The 7214-nt window shown below is 39.1% G+C and overlaps 1 long non-coding RNA gene across 1 annotated transcript; it reads right to left on the reverse strand.

The window, feature by feature from the left end:
- Window positions 1–623: 623 nt before the first annotated feature.
- Window positions 624–1767, reverse strand: LOC113471766. The gene is made up of 2 exons (XR_003394343.1): window positions 1434–1767; window positions 624–1356 (listed from the first exon to the last, which is right to left on the reverse strand). It is a non-coding gene; the product is annotated as an uncharacterized LOC113471766 (long non-coding RNA).
- Between the last annotated feature and the right edge of the window lie 5447 nt (window positions 1768–7214).

Raw genomic sequence — 7214 nt, forward strand, 5'->3', positions numbered from 1 at the left:
TCAAACTGTTCTTCTTCTTACCCTCCTCCTCCTCCTTCTCCTTCGTTTGCGTTTCCCTTCTCTTCTCTGCCTTCTGCTGTCCCTCCTATTTCTTCTCTTTCTCCCTTGGCCCAACCTTTTTGTCCGCGAAATGTCGGACAAAAGGTACCGGTAAATTCATCTTGTTCTTCTTCCCCTCCCCCTTCCTCTTCTTCGTTTGCGTTTCCCTTCTCTTCTCTGCCTTCTGCTGTCCCTCCTATTTCTTCTCTTTCTCCCTTGGCCCAACCTTTTTGTCCGCGAAATGTCGGACAAAAAGTACCGGTAAATTCATCTTGTTCTTCTTCCCCTCCTCCTTCCTCTTCTTCTGCTTTTACTCCTTCTTCATCATCTAAACATCCTAAAAACTCGAAGGTGAAGCGTAAACCCCGCCCACCACATTCTACTCAATCTTCCTCTACGGTCACTATTCTGCACCACAACGTCCAAAGCCTCAGATCTGCTTTTCCTCCTTCTTCATCATCTAAACATCCTAAAAACTCGAAGGTCAAGCGTAAACCCCGTCCACCACATTCTACTCAATCTTCCTCCACGGTCACTATTCTGCACCACAACGTCCAAAGCCTCAGAAACAAAATTCCATCAGTCGAGGTATTTCTTCAAACCTTATCAAATAATCATAATTTAGAACCTGATGTAATCTGTTTCACAGAGACGTGGCTGTCAGAGCAATGTGCCCCGTGCTGTAACTTACCTGGCTTTGTTAACACTGCCAGCTATTACAGAAATGACAAACAAGGGGGTGGGGTTTCGCTCTACTGTAGAGACAATCTTGACTTTTCTCCTCTCTCCTTAGACATTGAGCCTACTCTCTTTAGCTTCGAGTTCGCGGCAATCAAATCCATCTCCTTAGAAACAGTTGTTATTGGAATATACAGATCAAACAACCCTCGGTCTGACATTGATGTTTTTTACGATTGCCTCGACCGTCTTCTGCAGAGAGTGGGCTCCTTTAAACACATAGCTGTATGTGGAGATACAAATATCGATCTACTAAAAAATACAAGTCTAAAACTAAACCTGTTCTCCATCTTAAATCTCTACAATCTCAAACCTACTGTTCTTACTCCTACTCGCATCACACCTACCTCTTCCTCCTGCATCGACAATATCTTCATTAATTTCCCCCCTCAACTACTCCTTAACAACTCCACTAACCTTTACAGCGGACTAGGCGACCATAAGCATGGTCAGCTTATTCAATATAAAGTCCAAAAGTCCATGAACACGGAAAAATCTTATAAAAGAACGTTCACGCCTAATCGGATCAATGCTTTTCTTGAATCCCTAACACAAGCTGATTTCTCTCCAATTTACCAACTCCCTCATGTCGATGAACAACTATCCTTCTTCTATGACACTTTCCTCTTTCTCTTTAATTCCCACTTCCCTTATACCTCCCTCATGTCGATGAACAACTATCCTTCTTCTATGACACTTTCCTCTTTCTCTTTAATTCCCACTTCCCTTATAAAACCGTCTCATTAGGTAGGAGAGGGAGGAGAGATTGGATTACAAAAGGTATTCGCGTTTCTAGTGAGAACAAGCGCTCGCTTTATCACTTAAGCCTATATACTCGTGATCCATCTTTCCTGTGCTATTATCGTACATACTGTAGGATTCTTCAGAAGGTGGTGACGGAGGCTAAGAGTAAATCCGCAATCCAGAAAATAAAACAAGCCCCGCAAAACAAGAAAGCTAAAACCATCTGGACAGTCATAAAAAGCCACTCAAAATCCAACAAGAATTTACTTACTGAAGTGAGTTTAATAAGCAGTAAACTCCCATGCAAAGTGATTTTTCACCAAGTACAACTTCTGCAAAACTTTATATCAAAACTTACTACGGACCACTGTCAACTTTTACACGGACCATGGGTTAAGAACCACTGATTTAGAAAATCCAGAGTTTTACGATCAAATGACTTATTTTACAGTCTACCTAACCACTGACTCTACAGATTGTGGAGTGTACCCAATATAAAACTTTAGTTAGTTTAGTTTCTTAAAAGAAGATAAAGATACTTGGATTTACTTGGATTTATATTCTTGCTATAAGTAGAATGACTATAGGGGTTGGATGGAAGAGAATGCCTGAGGCATTAATAATTTAATAATAATGAGAAGTTTAACTACCTATAATTCCTAATATCATTGCTCTTTCTGAACATAGCATTATAGCCCCATAAGCCATAAGTAGGTACCAGGGCAATTCCTTAAGTAAATCGTGGATTTAAATTTAGTGTGGGTCAAGATGGTCTTTAGTTTGAAATTAGCGAGAGAGCGCTGAAGAGATCACCCTATTTTCATTGTTGTATTTTTTTATATAAAAATTCCCACTTTATTGTAAAACAAGAATAAAAGAGAGGAGGAGGTGAAATTTTAATGGCCAAAGTGCCATTAAAATAGCGATAAAATGTCACCTAGGTCCTAAAACAAGAAAAAAACAGCAAATACCTACAAACTGAAGATGGGCGATAATCTCATTGAAAATCCAACAGCTGTGGCTAATACCTTTAATAAGTACTGGATAAACATAGCACAGGAAATATCCAAATCTTCTCTTACCCCTCCCCCTTCTACTACATCTTCTCATACGCCACCTTCTTCTTCTTCCTCCCCCCCTATATCCCATATTCCTCCTTCTTCATCTTCTTCTCTTCCCTCACTATCTTCTAACTCTTATTTACCCTCCCCCTCGCTTCTTCTCCCTTCTACTTCTTCTCATCTTCTCCCTTCTTTCTCTTCTTCTTCTTCTTCTTCTTGCCTTCCTCCCCACTACTTTTCTTCTTCTTTTGCCTCGCGTTCTTTTTCTCCTTCCCCTTATTTCAATCCCTCCTCCTCTCGACTTCCCCCTTCTACTTCTATTCCCCCTCTCCCATCTTCTCCTCATACGCCACCTTCTTCTTCTTCCTCCCCCCCTATATCCCATATTCCTCCTTCTTCATCTTCTCTTCCCTCACTATCTTCTAACTCTTATTTACCCCCCTCCTCTCTTCTTCTCCCTTCTACTTCATCTCATCTTCTCCCTTCTTTCTCTTCTTCTTCTTTTGTCTCGCGTTCTTTTTCTCCTTCCCCTTATTTCAATCCCTCCTCCTCTCGACTTCCCCCTTCTACTTCTATTCCCCCTCTCCCATCTTCTTCTCCTCAGGTCCCTTCTTCAGCTCCCATCCCTTCCTTCAATCTTGCCCCCTGCTCTCCCCTCGAAATCATTAAAATAGTCAATGGCCTGCAAAATAAAACCTCATGTGGGGAGGATGATATCCCCATGACAGTAATCAAGAAAATCATCCATCCTATTTCAGGTCCTTTATCTTTTATCTTCAACTCATCCTTCTCTACCTCAACCTTTCCTACATTGTTTAAAAACGCCGTCATAACACCCATACATAAAGGAAAGGGTGTTATGACGGACTTAAACAATTTCCGTCCCATCTCCCTCCTAAATAATTTCTCCAAAATACTAGAAAAGCTGGTTGCATACCGCATCTCCACCTACCTTGAACATCATAACCTTCTGGTGGAGCAGCAGTTTGGATTTCGCCATGGTCGCTCTACCTCTGATGCCGTAGCTCATTTTCTACAAAAATTGGACAGGATTTTGGCTAGTGGTCAACACGCCATTGCTATTCTGTGCGACCTGACCAAAGCTTTTGATTGTGTTGACCACGCCCTCCTCCTGTCCAAACTTCCCTCTTTTGGCATCAGAGGTCCTACCCTCCATTGGATCGAGTCCTACCTTTCAAACCGCCACCAGAAGGTTAAAGTTCCAAACCCTCCTCCTCCACCTGTTATCTCTACTTCTACTTCTTCCAACTCCCCTCCTTCAAACCCCTCCTTCCTCCTCCCCACCTCAATCAGAGTCCTTGTCCGTATAATATTCAAGAATAAAAATGTATCCGCGAGCAAATGAAGTTCCTGTGAGATTTCATCCGGGAAATCAAGGATTACGAGTTGGTGTGAGGCACAGAGATGTATCTTTTGTTGCTTCAGAAGTACATAAAATAAAAGAAATAAATAGATGTTCTTAGAACTGAATCTTGCAATTATTCTTTTATTATACCTACTATGTATAATTCTATATCTTCTGGGACAAAAGCAAAGAAGCAAAAAGGAAGAGGAAGAAGAAGGAGAAGAAAAAGATTCTGATATCTGTATCCGAGAGGCATGATATCATGATTTTAGACATTTGTGTAGGTTCTGCTCTTAAGCGCGTGCATGTTGAAAGCATGTGCTATTATTATTGTTACCCTCATCTGAGTAGGGACCATTCCTTCTTTTGTTTGCATATCGTTAGGCTTCATTTTATGCTTCTTCAGTATTTTTTATACCCATTATTAAATAAAATTACATGTATCTATAAAACATATCTAAAAAAATATTCCTGCATTTCCTGCCTTGCATTGTTTGATTATTACCATATAAATTCTGTTGGAAATGTTAGAATCGCTACAATTAAGGTACCTAGTACCTATCATATCTTGGGAATGTTAGAATCACTATAACGTGCAAAGTTACTGTATTTCAGCATCAATAAGCTCAAATGCAAAGAGGAAGAAGGATCATTGTAGACGGTTGTACGATGATATTTGTCCAGAGAGGAATAATAATGATTGTATATTTGACGCTTGTATTATGATATCTACGATTGTTATAATATGTATAATGTATATTTACGATTGTTATATCAGTTATATCTTATGTAACGTTGCCAAACCTCACCCCAGCCCTCATTATTTTCGGGCCCTTCGGTTTGTTACAAAATGTACGAGAAGGCAACTGCTTGTTATCTCAAAAATAAATAACAATCAAGACAATTATTTTGAACCTTCTCTGGAGATGGGTACAAAACTCAAAGTTGTTATTATTAATTTTTATTTTATTTATTATTATTATCTTTTTCTTCTTCTATGAAATGGAACTTTCCCTGTCAAAATCAAGAAAATAACAAGTTAGTATTATTGTCCTCTTGGCATGAGTCACGAGTCTTCTTTGCAGGCGTCCTTTTGGGGTGTGGGGGAATCTCGTGTTGTAACTACAATTTTATTTTGGTGAATGATTTTGCTGTTGAGATGAAAAATAGCAAAAAATGTTGCTGCAAAAAAATGACTTTTTGTAGTGCTGGGTGTGGATGATGAGGAGAACTTTTCAACTCCCTACAATTTTAGTACATACTAGGTACCTTCAATGTCCTGTCGGACTTTTTGCCACTACCTATAACTTTGAATTCATACGCATTATTCTCACGGAACTGGGTTCACCCCGTTGGACAGTAGGAAATGAGATGTCCAGTCTAGAATTTAATCAACCACACAAAATGTTACTCGATTGGCTCTGGACACCGTTTGTGAAAAACTCATAAATAGGTGAACAAAATCAAAGAAAACCAATGCATATCCCCTATTTTGTGTTCATCTTGACACAGGAAACCCGTGGTAAGATTATGACATTTTAATTTCCTCTTTGGTCTATTCAACGGTTCAAATTCTCCGAAGTGGCAAAACTAATTTACATACATTCGCCGAAAATTCTCCCTAAATTTTCCTAGTAAAAGAATCGTCATGAATAAAGTAATGGAAATGTAAATTGAGTGAGTCGGGTACAAGTCTTCATTGAAACAGAGCTTCTCAAGAGTGAGGTGGCAAAGGCCTAAGCACTTAAAAAGGTTTAAAAGGCGATTGTCTTCTTACGTAGTAAAAGTAAAAGTTCTGAGGAGACAGCCTAAATAACAACCCCATTTGAGTATGGGTGAAAAGATGGGATATAGCATCCTCTTCTTGAAGAAATAGTACTAGAAATTCTATCCATTTTTATGGTAATTACAATACTAGGGTAACCTAACAAAACCCACAGCTGTAATAATAATAATAGACTCTTGAGTGGAAGTTAACCACTAGGCGAGGTTAACGCCTAGCGCTGTAACAATACTAATGAATACAACTGTAACAATACTAACGCTGTAACAATACTAATGAATATTTTTATTAACTACATAGATTCTGGAACAATGTTATCATAACAGACATCACTCTCTGCAAGAACGATGAAATTATTATGGAATAGTATGGAACACTAGTTTGATAGTTTCCAGAGAAGTCAAAACACTTACGGGTCACCGGCCACGCTTGGCGGAATCACAACTATTTTATTTTTTAATATAAATTTATAAAATAAATAAATGTATAAAAACAAGTTGTGAAACTGTTTTTGTCATTGTCCTGTTGTCTGATGTTTTTATAACCAAATGGATTTTTTATAGAGGTTTGATAGAGGGAACTGTAACTGCTAAGGTCTTGTTATCCCGAAAATGCAGCGCAGAGAGAAGGATGACAAGATAGGAGAAAGCCAGCAGCCGTTCGGAGAACGAACTACCTATATCTGTTTGAGATAAAATCCGCCCCTGGAATCGAACCCTCGACCTAACGCTTGTAAAACAGACCTAACTAGGCTGGCTGAAGTATGAGTTATGTACTACACAGCATCAGGTACGTCGTATTAAACGCAAATTAAAATTATACATTCAAGGAGCGTAAACATTAAGCTTCAACTATGAATAAATTTTGGAATCAAATTTCACGTCTTCCCCTCTATTTCCACTTCCCTATTTTTCCCCTCTTTCTCTTCTCTCCCTCCGTTTCGTTCTCCCCTCCCCTCCATTTATTTATCTCCCTCTGTTTCATTTCTTTATCCCTCTTTCTCCTCCTCTCCCTCCCTTTTCTATTCCCTCTCTCCACCAGTTATTAGTTTCCCCTCTTTTACCCCTCTTTTTTCCTCTTTCTCTTTTTCTCCTACTCTTTTCCATCCTGTCTCTAAACAATTTATTTATTTTCCCTCTTTCTTTTTCATCCTTCCTTCCTCCACTTATTTATTCTCCCTCTTCCTTTTCCATCCTTCCTTCCCTCCACTTATTTATTTCCCCTCTTTCTTTTTCATCCTTCCTTCCCTCCACTTATTTATTTCCCCTCTTTCTTTTTCATCCTTCCTTCCCTCCACTTATTTATTTCCCCTCTTTCTTTTTCATCCTTCCTTCCCTCCACTTATTTATTTCCCCTCTTTCTTTTTCATCCTTCCTTCCCTCCACTTATTTATTTCCCCTCTTTCTTTTTCATCCTTCCTTCCCTCCACTTATTTATTTCCCCTCTTTCTTTTTCATCCTTCCTTCCCTCCACTTATTTATTT

This window comes from Diaphorina citri, unplaced genomic scaffold, assembly GCF_000475195.1.
Source record: "Diaphorina citri unplaced genomic scaffold, Diaci psyllid genome assembly version 1.1 scaffold2977, whole genome shotgun sequence".
Classification (NCBI taxonomy): domain Eukaryota; kingdom Metazoa; phylum Arthropoda; class Insecta; order Hemiptera; family Psyllidae; genus Diaphorina; species Diaphorina citri.